Source organism: Spermophilus citellus, assembly GCF_964194105.1.
Source record: "Spermophilus citellus genome assembly, chromosome: 5".
Classification (NCBI taxonomy): domain Eukaryota; kingdom Metazoa; phylum Chordata; class Mammalia; order Rodentia; family Sciuridae; genus Spermophilus; species Spermophilus citellus.
In genome coordinates, this window is record NC_138186.1 from 147,066,001 (window position 1) to 147,081,621 (window position 15,621).

Consider the following 15,621-nt stretch of genomic DNA (forward strand, 5'->3'; position numbering starts at 1 on the left):
ATAGTATACATTTTTATTCATTTTCTCACTTTTAAGTAACATTTTATTTTTAGAAAATAGATATAACGAAAACCTCCAAACATTTTGAATCTCCATGTGATTCAAATCAACTATTCCTCATTTTCAAGGATTTTGTTTTCTGGTAAATAACTACTGTAAGCTTTTTGATGTTTTACTCACTCAGGTTGTTTTTTTCTAATAATAAATACACATTTTAACACTGATGAGATAATATATTGCATGCAGTTATGTACTTAATGTTTTTTACAAATGGTATATGAAACCATGTTTTTCAATCACTGAAAAGTCTTCTGCATCTTTTCTTGATGAATGCAGTGTACTTTCTTTTGTTGTATTATAATTAAATAAACTATTTAATTTATTATAGACTACAGACTCCATTCAATATTTTGATGTTACAAATAGTGATAGCTTCCAGTTGTTCTATGATGACTTCCTCAGGATAAATTTCTGGAAGCAACAAGCAAATCTTTTTTTTTTTTTTTTTTTGAATTGAGGTTCAAACCCCAGACCTTATACATACTAGGCATGTGCTCTATCACTAGCTGTATTCCCAGCCACAAACTCAAAGTTCTTTTTTTTTTTTTTACCAGTATTGCCAAATTGTCTTCTAGAGATTTTGTTCTAACATGAACTTCCATCAACTGTGTGTCCAATCCCTCTGTAACCATATTCTCTGTACCCTCCCGCCCCACAACACACACACACATCCCAACACCAGTACTCTACCTTAAATCATAAAATGAAACCAAAAACTTCCTAAAAGTTTCACTAAAAATACCTAGGAAAACTTTGCAAAATTACCCGCCCTAGAAATTGTTGTGCATGCTGCCGGCGAGTCATTAAAAAAAAAAAAAAAAGTGTGGTTTTGGACACTTTTCAGCAAGATAACTAGTGTGTAAAACTTTATTTTTCTTTATAGGGTAAAGGGAAGCTATTTAATTTCACTACATCTGATGGAATTCCTTCATGTATTTATTGCTTTGTTTCTAAATATAAGTATGACAAGCTTGGTGCTGTCTGTGGTCACGAAGGGGTTTTTGGAAACAGTTTTAACCTTGGGGCATACCCCTAAACGTGGGCAGTGCCCACGCATTGTCATCTCAGCCCCCTCTTACCCTTTTGGGAAGTCCTGATACCCTCATGTGGAGATTTTTTTTTCTGCTTTATTTTACCATTCTCAAGTCAATGGGGGTTTCCTTATACTCCCCAGCCCAACTTTAGCTCACACAAATTTAATACGCAGTACTGTATTGAGAATGAATGTTCCAGAATGTCAGTTCTCACCCAGACTACACATTTATTCACTTAAGATTTTTTTTTTTCAAAGATCCATATCTGAGCCTAACCGTGAGATTCAGATCTGATCTGTCACAGTGTGGCCCCTTCACAGGATTTCTCATGCAGATTCTATTGTCCACCATTAACACCCCAACACAGCCTCCCCAAAGAAAAGGGAGGCAGAGGAGGAACAGATCCTGAGTAGGAGAGAGGATACTCACAAAGAAGGAGTGAAAGTCTCTCCTCTTTTATGGAATGCATGAGTTTCAAGTAGAAAGAGGATCGACAAATCACGTTGCTCTGTGAAGATGAGATGATGTGAGAGTTCTGCCATTTCCCCACTGGGTCTGATGTACCCATTTCTGCTTTAATCTGCTTAATAAATCATGCACGTCTTACAAAGGCTTACTTTCACAGTTGACTCTTCTCATTGTCCTTCAAAGAAAGGGAAGAAGGAAGAAGGAATAGAGGGGGAAGAAGAAGAGGGAGGGCAGATGACACAATGAGGAGGGCGAAAATAAGCGAAAGGTGAGAACCTGAGGGAGATGGGGGCAAGGGAGCAGAAGGCACCACGGAGCTGCCCCCAGTGGCGGGGAGGGGGCACCTGGAGGGACAGCAGGATGCACCCTCAACACATGAGTGAAAAATCCATGGTAAAGAGAGACCAAAATAGGAAGACTGGGGGGAAGGGAAGAGGGAACAGAAAGATGGAGGCAAAATACTAAGAACCCAGAACACAGCCTGCCCATGCTTACGGAAAAGGGTTTCCCAAAGATGAAGAAATTCAACTTCCAACTCTAAACAAGGTTGTGATTTCCCCTTTTTCTTTCTTTCTTGGTACATTATAGTTTCCCATAACAGTGGGATTCATTCTGATATATTCGTACATGCACAACACACCAGTCGGTCTGTTCTATTCCCTGGTGTCCCCCTTTCCTTCACCTCCTTCCTCCCCAGGTCCCTTCCATCTCGTCTGCTAGTCTCTTTTCTATCTTCATGAGGTTCCTTTTCTTTCCCTTTTTCTCTCTAGTGTTCACATATGAAAGAAAACATACAACCCTTGACTTTCTGAGTCCGGCTCATCTCTTTTAGCATAATGCTGTCCAATTCCATCCATTTTCCCGAAAATGACATAATTTTGTTCTTCTTTATGACTGAATATAATTCCATTGTGTGCATATTTTATTTTTCCAGTCATCTGTTGATAGATGCCTAGCTTGGTTCCATACTTTGGCTATTGTGAAATGTGCTATTATAAACACAGGAATGACCACATGATGACTTTTGAGTCTTTTGGATAAATACCAAGGGTCAGTGTAGCTGGGCCCTATAGTGATTCCATTCCTACTCTTTTGAGGACTCTCCATACTGATCTCCATAGTGGTTGTCCTAATTTACAATCTCACCCACAATGTAAATGTGTTCCAGTATTTATTATTATTTGTATTCTTGATGTTTGTCATTCTAACTGAAGTGAAATGAAATCCCAGTGTAGTTTTAAGATGCATTTCCCTGATTGCTAAAGAGGTTGAACATTTTTTTCCATTGAACACTGTGATTTCTGAAGACATCATGGATGGAGGTGCTTGAACTTTCCTCAGGGATCTCTTTATCTTACAACCCAGTTCTTCCTTCAATTCTTCAATAACATCTATGCATTCATAAATGGAAATAAACACAAGTTGTGTATCTCCTTTTATATAACATTATCGTATGCTTTGTGTATCTTTCAAAAAACTTCCATCAACCATAATTCAAGGGGGTAAAAGGAAAGATGTTTGTTAAGGGACAGATTCAAGACCAGGAAATCTTGCTTCTACCAGCTGGAATCTTCCTTAATTCTTCTACATGCATCAGGAGTGCCTTTATTGGTGCATATGGAAAAATCATTCTTTCAGTGACATTGTTTACAAGCAATCTGGAGACAATCACTTCCATGTTCATTAGATGGCTCACTGACAATTGGGCTCCCAAGCCATATCTACCTTTCTGCTTAGTCAAATGCAGGGTATTTTTGTCCTTGCAGTTTTGCCTTACAGTTGTAAGATTTTGCCCTTAATTCAGCATCTCAGACAGGAATTAGGGCAAGAGAAATTTTCTGTCCTTTTAATCAGAGAGCAAAATAACTTAACCAAAATTTCCCTGCAAATCTACTTAATGCTCCCTTCACCAAAAAATGGGAAATAAACTTCCTTGACTACAAAAGAGTGTGGGAAAGAAATTCTGTCTGTTCAGCTTGCCTGAAGGGAATAGGAAAGAGAAGAGCTATAGACGGTGCTGGGAAAGCCGAGCCCCAGTGCTCTCAGACCCTCATTTTTTCCTAGTTGAGGCTCTCTCTGTTCTCCTTTCCCTTCATGCCTTTAAGCACAATCTCCAAAGTATATTCCTTTTATAGACTTGAAGCCTAAGGAACTCTTACCAACTGAAATAAGGCCAGCACATCTCTATTTTGTCTTATAATACCCATATTATGCATTCCAGGAAATTTTGCTCAGCTGATAGGCTTCTAGGTCCCTTGTCTTTGCCCTGACATCTAGCAACTATGAAACTTCTAGTTTCAAGTATCATGTAATTATAGTTGGTTTTGCTGCAATTATAAGCAAATTATTTAAAGATTATTTATTGTGTTCACTAGTTAAACTATGTCCCCACAAATTCTGTAATTTCTCAAAAGTCTCCCCCTACCCAATCATCTTATACTCTTTTTAGCAACAGGACTTTTTTCCATTCCCTTTTGATTTTCCTATAAATAAACAAAACTCAGAGTTTTGTTTTGTTTTAAGCATTATTTCCCATTAAAAAGTTGTCTACTCTCCTTGCTGGGCTGCCACCCACTTCATTGTGCTTCATGATTTCTCATGTTTCCACTGCACAATCCTTTGCCTTGTGGACTGTGCTGTGAACCCAATAATGCAAGCACACTACCTTGACTCCAAAATCTCTGTGCCTGGCACAGCCTCCAGGTAAAGGTGGGGCTTCTGTGTCAACACTGGACAAATGCAGATTGGATGGAAATGAACTGAAAGGATCTGAAATGCCCTGCCTGGCCATATGATGTCCAGCCAGTGTCTGCTGAAACACCCAGCCCAGGTGTGATCATAGAGCAAGTCCCTCCCTAGCTTCAGTGTAGCTCACCAGGCTAAGAAAATCCCCTCCCACCAAGTCAAGCAGGAAAACAAGCAGATTTAGAAAATGAAGGAAAGTGAGGGTGGATGGCTAACACTGGACTGATTTTTGGCACCTTCCCTGCTCTTGTGTGCTGGGGAAACACCTTCATGCTACAAAGCAGGCCCACTGGCAGGAGGACAGGCAGAGAAGATGTGAGGGGAAACAACCGATATCCCGGAGCCAAGTCGTCTCCATCCTGCCCCTTAAGCTCTTCTTCTCTGGTGGCCATTCTTTCCATTTTAATTCATTTCCTGTTTAGAGATTTTTCATGGGCAGGCCCTGAGGGCGTGCTCTCAAATCTGTCCAGACGCAGGACTGCTTCCTTTTTTTATCAGTCTACCACAGCTTCCATCATTTTTAACTATCTCTTAACCAAACCCTTTGAAATCAAATTGAACTATATCCAAAAGCAGCCTCCCTCTGTCAGCCTAATTGAAAATGCTTCCTCTAGTAGACTCCATTGATCCCACCCAACTTCAAGATCACCTCTGTGTGTCCTAAGGGTGGGCATTCCCAGGGCCCTTCTTCCACTTGTTAGTGTACTAAGTGCTCTCTCCAGTTAGAAAGGAGGCTTCTTGAGAAGAGGACTGTGTGTATCCTGTAATTTTTTAAACTGCTTCAACTTGACATGATTGTTCTCTTTCTAACATGCTCCTTGCTCCTTTGGTCTATGCACACAATGATGGTCTTGTACTGCATTTAAAATGGCCCAGCCAAGCCCTTCTTGGTTCAGTACAAGGTCACGTGCATTCTCAATGTTGAACCCATGAACACTGAGAGCTACTTGCGCTGTAGCTGAGTGCCACTAATGTGAGAATCGGTAAATCCATCCATCTGTCAGATGATCGTGAAATGCATTTCTTGAGCATATCCCAGTGAATATTGAGGATGACCACACAGGAATTGAAAGCCATACTTGAGACTTAATGTCATAATTCGATCACTTTTCCCTTTGTACATTTTCCTCTTTATTGTTCTTGATGTCTTCCCTGTGGTGCTTACGAATTGGTTGGACTACGTAACAATGAAGTGAATCTGCCAGGATTTGAGAACACCACTGGGGAGGGTTCCTTGCACAAAGGAGCACTGCCCCTTCCACAATTACGCTTCTTCACTTGGGTTCCCCGAACAATGCATACAGTTCCAAGAAAAAATACTTAGCCATCAGGGCTGCCAGAATTGGAGGGGGAGATTAAGTAATCATTGTATTGGATGGAAGTTTTACACACAGGAAGAGGTGGGGCAATAAACAGGATAAAGGGGAAGGGCTCCTTGTAAAAGCTTCCCCACCAAAACATTCTTGTTTCAATTTGAAAAAAAAAGCACCGTGTTTGGGAAAGATTATGGTTTTCAGTATCAGACCCCAAAACACACCTCAATTCGATCTCACGTCCATCACTTAATACACAATTAAACTGGTCACAATATTTAACTCTTCTAAGCCTTCATTTCTTCTAGTTAAAATGACAAGAATACCAATATCAAAAAGCTGTACTGAGGATTAAAAATAATGTCCAAAAATAAGATGAATATAGACAGATATTGTGCTTTTCACAAAAGCTAACTCAAAGTGGATCATAGAACTAAATGTGAAGCACAAAACTATAAAAATCCTAGAAGAAGATCTAAGAGGCCTTCAGTTTTGCAATGACCTCTTTCTTAAAAGAGAATTTTAACAAGTTGGGCTTTATTAAAATTAAAAAAACTCCTGCTCTATAAATGATACAGTTAGAGCTATAATAATAAAAACAGCATGGTACTGACGCCAAAACAGACAGAAGACACAGAGGAAAACCCCACATCAATACAGTTATCTGATATTAGACAAAGGTGCCAAAATCATACATTGGAGAAAAGAGAGTCTTTTTAACAAATGGGGCTAGGAAAACTGAATATCCCTATGTAGAAGATGAAATGATCCCCATTGCTCAACCTGCAAAAAAGTCAACTCAAAGTAGATCAACGACCCAAGGATTAGATCAGAAACCCTGCAACTAAAAGAAGAAAATGTAAACCCAACATTCTAGCATGTAAGTACAGGAAATAACTTCCTTGTCATGAACCCTAAAGCGCAAGAAATAAAACTAAAAAAAAAAAAAAATCAATAGGTGGGCACCATTAAATTAAAAAGCTTCTGCACAGCAAAGGAAACAGAGTGTGAAGAGAGAGCCTACAGAAAGGGAGATCTTTGCCACCAACTCCTCAGATAGGTCATTAATATCCAGAATACATAAAGAATTCAAAAAAATTAATACAAAAAGTACAATAAATTGCCCAATTAATAAATGAGCAAAAGAACTAAGCAGATACTTCTCAAAGAATACGAATGGCCAACAAATATATGAAAAAATGTTCAATGTCATTAGCAATTAGGGAAATGCCCATCAAAACCACACTGAGATTTCATCTCACTCCAGTCAGAATGGCAGTTATCAAGAATACAAAGGATGTGGAGACAAAGATGCTAATTCATTGTTGGTAGGATTGTAAATTAATACAATCACTCTGAAAGAAAGTACGGAGATTCCTCACAAACCTAGGAATAAAACCACCATATGACCCAGCTTCCCCATTCCTTGGTATATATACAAAAGATCTAAAATCAGCATACTACAATGATGCAGTCACATCAATGTTTATAGCACCACAATTCACACTAGCTAAACTATAGAACCCAACCTAGGTGTGCTTCAAAAGATGAATGGATTTTAAAAATTCAGTACTTATACATATAGAATATTACTCAGCCATAAAAAAAGGATGAAATTATGTCATTTTCTGGTAAATGGATGGAACTGGAGTCTATCATGCTAAGTAAAATAAGCCAGACTCAGAAAATCGAAGGTTTAAAGTCTAAAATAAAGGGGGGAAAAAAAACCAGCCAGGCATGGTGGCACATGCCTGGAATCCTAATGACTTGGGATGCTGAGGCAGGAGGATCACAAGTTCAAAGTCAGATTAAGCAATGTAGCAAGACCCTAAGCAACTTAGTGAGACTGTCTTAAAATAAAAAAATAAAAAGGACTAAGGGTATGGTTCAGTGGCTAAACACCCCTGGGTTCAAACCCTGTATCAAATAATTAAATAAAGGGAAAGAGAGAGGGGTGAGGGAGAGAAGGAACAGGTGGGAACAGATTCTATCAAAATAAAAGAAAGATTGAGGAAATAGAAGAAGGGGGAGGTAGGAGGGACAGGATAAGTTAAAAACAGTGGAATGAATCTGATGTAAGTTTTCTATGTACATACATGAATATACTACAGCAAATCTCATCATTATGTATATCCAAAAGACACTGTTTTTTTTTTTTTTTAATGTAAGTAGATAGCAGAAGGATCAGTAGAGTACAGGAAAGAGAACAGGGGGAGGGAATGAGAGGAGGGTAAGGGTAAATACTGGGGACTGAATTTAAGCAAATCATATTCCACATATTTATAATTACATCAAAATGAATCCTAATGTTATTTATAGCTAACATTAACCAATAAAAAATTTTTAAAAAGAGATATTGGTACAAAAATGAGAATAAATTCACAGATTGGGACAAAATCTTTGCAAAACACATTTGATAAAAGACTGATAACCAAAATTATCAAGAACATTTATAACTACAATAGAAGACATACAATCCAATGTAAAAACTTGTGAAGCTGGTCATGGGGTGTACATTTGCAGTCCCAACTACTTAGGAGGCTAAGGCAGGCGGAAGGATGGAGAGTTCAAAGCCACCCTGGGCAATATAGCCCAGTCTCTTATAAAATAAATAAATACAAATAAAAATCAACAAGAGATCTGGATTCCTCACCAAAGAAAGCATAAAGATGACAAATAAGCATATGAAAGGATGTTCAACATCTTATGTGACCAAGAAATTGCAAATTCAAACAATATTGAGATACAACTAAATATCCAGCAGAATGGCCCCAATTCAGAACACAGACAACACCAAATGTTGGCAAGGACCTGGTGCGACAGGAACCCTCCTTCATTCTTCATGAGAACACAAAACAGTTTAGCTACTTTGGAAGACAGTTTGGCAGATTTTTAACAAAACTAAACATACATCTGCCATATCAGCTGCACTCCCTGGTATTTACCCAAATGATCTGAAACTTATGTCTATACAAAAACCTGCACGCACATTTTATAGAAGCTTTATTCACAATTGCTAAAAATCGGAGGCAAGCAAGGTGTCCTTCAATAGGTGAATGTATAAACAAAAACAACAGAATGTTATCCAGTGCTGAAATTAAATGTGCTTTTACAACTTCCTTCAAGTCATGAAGGAAGTTGTAAAAGCACATCGTCAAGGGATAGAAACCAGTTTGAAAAGCCAACATGCTAAATGACATAAAAAATTTAGTAGCTGCCAATGGTTTGGGGAGAAGGAAGAGGATTTGAGGGTAGTGAAGCACTTTTTGTTTATGATACTATCATGGTAGATACAGGTTATTATTCATTTGCCAAAACCCATAGAATCTGGAAACACAAATGTTGAACTGTCATTAAACAATGGATTTTAGTTAAAAATAATGTATCAATAGGGTCTCATAAATGGTTATAAATACGTGACACCAATATAAGACGTTAATAATGAGGGAAACTGCTGGGTGGGTGAGGGGACTATGTGAACTTTCCAATTTTTGCTCAATTTTTCTGTAAACATACAACCAAAAACAATTAAAGACTATTAGTGAAAAATTGTGTGTGCAATGTCTGGTACACAAGGAATACTCAATAAATAACAGTTGTTATTATTATTTCCTGTCTTTCTACTGAGAATGTCCATTCCAGAGTAACCTCTGAAGCCAGCTGAGGGTACCCCTCCAGTCAGGGGGTGTTCTCATCTATTGACATCTTGGGCCAGATAATTTTTTGTTGTGAAGGTCAGTCCTGAGCCTTGTATGATGTCTAACCACGTCTCTGATCCCTCTCCTCTAGAAACCAAGAGCAACCCACCCCTCCTCGCCCTCAATCACCCCCTCCCCATTTCAGGACAATCAAAGTTGTCTGCAGTCACTGTCAAATGCCCCTGGGGAGGAACAAAGTCAGCTGTGGTTGAGAATCACTACATTATGTGCTTTTGAAGAAAAGTAGAAGAACCCTCAAGATCTTAATCTGTACCTCTGACACAATAGACCAGTGTTTCTAAACTAAAAATGTGAAAGGTCTACCACTAGAAATAAGTTAGTCTTCTGATGCTTCTTCATTTTGTGCTAGGTATGGGCTTTGGGGCCCAAATAAGCTAGGGATATATACTGGTTTGGCATTATTTGAAAGGCAGGAAGCTGATCAATCTCTATTTTTACAAGTTTCATTCCCAACCTACCAAATAAAACAAAAACCATATGGCCAGGTTAAGGGTACGATGCCCACCTTTCTTCCCCTCATTCCTTTTGAAAGAAGCAGCCAAGAGTGTCAAATGTCTGTGCCAAATGATCATTTTTTAGCCTGGTTTTGTTTTGTTTGAATAATTGCTTAGGACATCTTGATACTTAATGGCACTTTCCTCCCAAGAAAAAAGTTTTCAGATTAGTAATATTTTTTCTTCACTAATCTCAGTCTTAGCCACTAAACCACAATCAAAGGGTCTGGAAAAAAAAGTGAAGACCCTGTTATTTGTCAGGCTAACAGGGGATTTTGTGTGTGCGCCTTAATTGGGTTGGATACCCTGTGACTACCTTATTGAAGTTTGAAAGCTGGGATTTCCCAGGATATGCACTAAACTTGATTTACCTGTATGTGTTTTTTATTAGGTACCAGTCAAAAGGTTTTATTTATTTGTTTATTTATGCGAAGAATGAGGGATTTCAGCATCGGCCTTGGTCCAGGGGAATTCATGGTTCAATAAAGACTAACAACCCAAACGGGGTTTTGCCTGTTGGTTTTGCCCTGGTTTCTTTATCAAAGGAAAACGGACCTTCTAAGAAAGCACTTCAAATGAAGCACTCCTTTTTCATCAAAATATCTTAGCATAGCTAAAAAATAGTTGAGCAGATTTAGAAAGGAAGAAGAAAGAAGATGGGCTAAGGGTAATTGGAACTTGTGTTGAGAGGAGGATTCCGTAGAGTCTATCCTCAGAGAAGTCTATCCTTGATTTCGATGCCGCCCCCAAGCCTCAACTCCTATCTGCAGTTTCCCTGGAGCTTGAGTAGAGCTATTTGCTATACTCCACTGTAGTTAAGGACAATACATCTGGCCAACACTTGGCAGTGGATACCAAACACTAGAAGCACCCATGTATTCTTCAATAGATTCATTTTGTGTGTGTGTTTGTGAAACGCTGATCTCTCTGAAGTTCAGGGACTAGATGATTCTTACAAGGAAAAAAAAAATGTCCCACCAGTCACCTAAATCACAAAAGTCTTCCTGCTCAACGATTTCTATAAAGCTGGAAGCAGCTGACTCAAAAGTTTTTTTAATATTGTAGACATCCAATGCCTCTTTCGGCTCTTCTAAATCAGATCTCTGGAGATAAGGTTCAAGCATCACCATTAATTTAGGGGTGGAAGCCAAGGTCGCGCGTGCCCTCTGTGGGAACAGTAGTCACAGAAGTCACTGATCATGTGTTCCACCTGGATGCCTGATGAGTAACAGAAGTGCATGTCATCCCCAGTGGGATCTCAAGCCGAGAACAAAGGCGCCTTTCTTCCCTAGCTCACCTTAGATGGCCATCATCCCACTCTTTCCAAGTCGTTCACCTTCTTACTCTCTGTAAAACTATGACCACAGGCAGCCTCCCTTTTGTGCTTAATTAACCCATTAAGGAAGTAGCTTTATCATTCTCCTAGACTCAGTCTTCTCGGTCAGACCCTAAATAAATATTAAATGAAGCAGCCAAAGTTTGAGATTCCTAAGGAATCTGAAATAATCTCCCAAGGGGAAAAATCATTATAACTCATATGAATGAAAACTGGGAGCCCTGCCAGAAGGCAGCATTTTCTAGAGAGAAGTTGAGCCCATTCAGAATTTAAAAGGTCCTTCTATGTCAACAAATATTTTATGTGAAAAAAGTTTTTAAATGACATTTTAAAAGATCCACTTAGTATTGGATTAAAGCAGAGAAATCACATATTAAGCAAGATACCTTTTTCCTGGTCTAGGAAAGGACTGAGGAGCCATCTCTGGGGTTAATGATAGAGCTGAACAGAACAATGGTTTGAACTTGTGACACTCAGCTGTCCCCTGTGATGCAGTACAGAGTCCAGGGTCCATGACCCATCCCATGGACTACTTAACTGAGCTGAGGATACTCTATTTGGCAAGCTCTGCCTCTGGTGGAGTCCTGTGCAGTAGGACCCATGTAAATGGGTACCCGAGGAGGTTCAAGTGCAGAATTAATTGTGGTAGAAAATCATCTCAGGTCCAACCACAACCAAAGGGACATTTTAGGGCTCTGCTACTGAATAACTCTGAGTAACTTTTGGAATGTTAATAAATAAAGTCATTCATTGATCCACATACTGGTAAAGGACCTAATATGGGCCAGAAAGTCTATCAACAGCAGGAGATACAACAATAAATAGAAACACAGAGCCCCATGCCCATACCAGTAAGATGTTAAACAAAGTATCATGCAAACACATGTAGAAATACAATATTTGATAAGAGTTGGGAAGGAGTGGCATAACAAAGAGGCCTCTCTTTTAGTCTGAGGGGTTGGGGGTTAGACTCAAAGGAACTAAACTGAGACCTAAAAGATGGTTCGTTAGACAAGTGATATGGGAAGAGGAACCAGGCATTGATAAAAGCCCGTGTTAGGACTGGTGTTCAAAGTAAAGTGTGATGGGAGAGGTGGCCATGAAAGTTACAGTTCACCTTACAATGGTGAAAATCATGGCCCAAGGGACTCAGTCAGTCAGTCAGTCAGTCAGGAAATAAAAGATGGGAGTGCTAGAAGACAAAAGAACAAGTGAGCTCATTGGTGCAAGCTGGAGGACTCCAACAGCAAGGAAGCTCCAGTCGAGCCCAGAAGGGAGGAGGTTTCTCATTAGAGAAGTTCTAGTTGGAACCATGAATCATGGTGGTGTCCACAGATTGTCTATGGGATTGGATGGTTGAGACCGAGTGCAGGAGAAATGTCCTGGCAATGAGAAGGTCACAGAAAGAGTCATGGAATGGGCTCTGGGTCGATGGGCCTCTGGATATTCACATTTCTTAAGAGGATGAAGACTGATTCAGCCGCTGAAGTCTTCAGTGTGTGACAGGAAGTGACCCAAAGGCTTGCAGAGAATCCCTCCCACTCCTCTGGGGAGCCCCTAGGATTTTTGCGATAAGCAGTAAGGCATTCTTTCTCAACTAATTCAAGCATGATGAAAATCATAAATAGACTTAGAAGACCCAGTTTCAAGTTCTGGCCTGGCAGCTCTCTGAATGTGCCTCTTACTTTAGATTCATCACTCTGAGGCTTTAGGTTGAGTTTCCTCATCTGTGAATTATATAAATGACTCTCAAATGCTTGATGGGAGGTGGGGAGGAGATGGCATGCCTCCCTAGGGAAGTGCATCAGAATTTCTGGCCAGTGGTTTTTAACCATGTTTGTACATGAGAATCACCTGAGGATCTTAAAAAAACCCTATAAGCTGCTCAGAGACATGCTGAAGTTGGCGTGGGTGGGCCAGGCTTTGGAATTTTTTGAAAGGTTCCCCAATGATTCTGAAGGCTGCTCAAGACAAACCTGTCATCTGAAAAGCATATTCAACATATACCACTACAATATAAATCCCATTTTTCTATTTTCTTCACCAAAATTACCCTAGTTCCCAGAATACCAAACATATAGGAAGGCATTCAATAAACTGTTTGGGTAGTAAAATTGTGATTGTAAAGCAGAGCAGAGCACTACCCAGGGATGACGTAAAGTTAAGTCAAAACTGTCACTGAATTTCTTATTCAGTTACTTAACTTGGTGGTCAATCCTGGCTACAGGACTGTGGGTGACCCTGTAACCCCAAGAACAATTCAAAATATTAGGTAGGATTCACCTACACATAATGGATCTCCTTTACAATGCTCCCCCGACACTCTACAGATACCCATGTGACTTCAACCTGATGTGGGATCTGTATGCAGAGAGTTGATTTCTAGCACACCTTCAAGGTGACTGAGGCACCTTTTCCTCTCTGTTCCTACTGCAGAACCTATTTCATCCGTCCCTCAGCAATCTTAGAAAGTGATATCATCTCTTTATTCTTCTCCCTCCGTCTCCCTGCTTGTAGGAAGTTCCCAGAGAAACTTTAATAGCTATTGATATGATGATGATGTTTTTGGCTTGGAAGTGATATTTTATCATTGAACGAATAAATTTGACTACCTTGTGAACTGTGGGGTTTTCCTCTGCTGCATTTCTCCTCCAATAGAGAAAGAACCAGGATTAGACCACGGAGATCAATCAGAAATGAACTTGGTGGCCAGTGATGGGGAAACCTAGGTGTTTCTCCTTCTCTGGAATAAAGATAGGAAGAAAGGCATGAAAGGAAGTTTGGAGGTCTCTGCCTCCCGAGAGCTGGCTGGTGGACTCAGGCAATTGGCCTTCTCCCAGCCTGTGTGAGGGAGTTGGAGGAACAGAAGCACTATATTGAGGGATGAATGGAGAGCTTTTAAAGGCTAGAGATGTCCATAGCTGCAAACTGTCCATTACATGGCTTTCTAGATATAGCCATAGAAAGGGAATCAGGAAACTCAGTCTTCAGTGTTCTAATTAGTCAATTGAATAGTATTGGGCAAACCACTTGACCACCCTATGGATTTGTCTTTTCATTCATATAAGAAGTGGCTAACAGTGGTTGCCCTATCCACAGTGTTGGAGTAAAAATTAAAACTAGGTTAATATGTACAAAACCTCTTTACAATGAAACCATCTGTGTGGTCTACACAATGATTTGGATAGCAAAGCAGCACTCTGGTCCCTTAGAAGCAGCCCGAGGGCTGGCATGGAACCCAGGAGTGAGCATTGGTGGATGGGTGTGAACCTGTGTTGCCTTGAAAACAGAGCGGAGCCTACAGTGGTAGGTGATGTCAGAGCCTCTTTGAAAATGCAGATTTGCCTGTCGGGGTCTGCTGTGGACCCCCAGGACAGACCTGTGAAGGGCCCTGCAGGCTGGGCATCAGTCACAGGGGCTTTTTGCCTGTCCTTGTGGTTCATAGCCATTCCTTCAAACCCCCTTTATATAAGACTGCAGCCCCTAACTGCTCATTTCCCTTCCTCCTGAAAACATCTAAATTGCCCCATAGCTGCCACTCTATGGGAACAACGTTTTCCTTCTTCAGAAAACCCTTACTTAACCTACCAGCCTTGAAGCTGACTGACCTGCCTAGCCCTCCTGTTCAAGCCCCAGAAAGCAGCTCCCTTTCCCTCTCCAAATTAGAAGGCTGCTGCAGAATCTTCTCATACCTGCCATTTTAGAGTAAAAGCTTATATTTATCGGGCACTAGTTATCTTTTCCATGGTAAGAGACCCAGATTTTTTTTTATCTATGATAAGTGGGTGCCAAGAGAGGGGAGACAACAGAATATCTTATTCTCTGACTTTCATAGTAGAAAAAAAAATTATTTCCTTCTCTTCTTCTGATTGTAATCATTTAGATGGCACTGGGCCTTCTATATTAAATTACTCTCTTTTCTGTTATAGCGTTCACTTTGAGGGCTAAGCAAATCTCCAACCTTGCTTTAGGCAGGGCTAGGATGAGGATGAGACTAGTGGAGCACTTACCCTGGGCACAGAATTTGAGAAGGTGACAGAAAACTCAGGAACCAAGATGAATAGTGTTTTCAATCATATCTTGAAATAAAAATCAATGCAAAAAATTCATGAATTTTTAAATAAAGATGAGGCCAGTTTAATTGAATCTGTCTTTTACTTCACGTTCCACTGCGACCTGGTGCAGCGCCACTGGCCCTGGGGACCTGTTTTCTATATGTTTTTTTCTCTTCCAGTCTCCCCTAGTGTATACTGACTGCTTCATTGTCTAAGCAGAGAACCTACCTCTGGAAGGGATTTCCCTGAGTCACAGAGTCTCAGAAATCTTCCATGTGCTCTTCTCCTGCCTCACCTCTGACTGCATCCTCACGAGATTAACCGCAGCAGCACATGTTCCCAGGCACTGAGCCCAGGTCTTCACATCCTTACGTCAGGTCAGCCTCACAATTTCCAC